Source organism: Sinocyclocheilus anshuiensis, unplaced genomic scaffold (genome assembly GCF_001515605.1).
Source record: "Sinocyclocheilus anshuiensis isolate Anshui unplaced genomic scaffold, SAMN03320099.WGS_v1.1 scaffold251, whole genome shotgun sequence".
Classification (NCBI taxonomy): Eukaryota; Metazoa; Chordata; class Actinopteri; order Cypriniformes; family Cyprinidae; genus Sinocyclocheilus; species Sinocyclocheilus anshuiensis.
In genome coordinates, this window is record NW_015549579.1 from 113897 (window position 1) to 114902 (window position 1006).

Here is a 1006-nt window from a genome sequence, read left to right on the forward strand (position 1 = left end):
TGCGTGATTAGTGACGAACGCGGAGAGAGAACAAAACAAAATGCTGGTCATGAATTCGAAGTACAAACCGAGGATTTGTAAAGAAAAATGTCGTAGGATTTCGATATAAGCCAAGAGGAGACTGGTTTTCCTTTGCTCCTATAAACAAATTCGCAAGACTAGCATATCTCAGAGGCACGTGCGCGACGCATATGTCCTACGTCATCCGCCCAAACAGCTTCCGCGTACGACAGTCAGCAGAAGTGAGAGAACAGTGTTTATTACATTTGAAATATGGATATTTTTTAGGGATGCACCGATACCGATACTGGTATCGGGCCCGATACTGAGCTCCTGTACTCGTACTCGTTAAAAAGCCACGATACCAAATACCGATAAGTGCCATATTAAGACAATGAAACACCGACAACAGAACAACAGAGAGCAGAATGGAGTTATTAGTGATTAAGGATGTCTACGAAGTAGACTTGTGCCAGTATTCGGTAATGCGATATATCACGGTAATGAATATGCACGATATTGTTATATCGTGGGCTCTTCTAAATACCGTGAATAATTATATATTACAAGTTATTCAGAATTTTGAATGCATTTTAAGAATACTTTTCCCATCAACTGGTCAAAATGCACAACACTGCTGTATGCTGCGTGAAAGACGAGTGCGCACTCTGACGTAAACAAGCGCGGACGAGAAGCACATGGCGGAACATGTGAGAGACACTCTGGATGAAAGCGCACTTTCACTCTCTGACAGCAGATGGCGCTAAACTGCAGAAATAATAATAATTCTAATAATAATAATAATAATAATTCATTTAAATGAAACCCTGTAAACAAAGCAGCTGCTCTACTTTCTGTTTCTGAATCGTGTTTAAATGATTTAAACAGCCATTCAGATTTGTGTATTTGCTATGATGTTCATCACAGCGCCAAATAATAGGCTATTTATTTTCAAACTTTGTTTACATTTGAATCTGGACTACAACATGCCCTAGATATTGTTTGA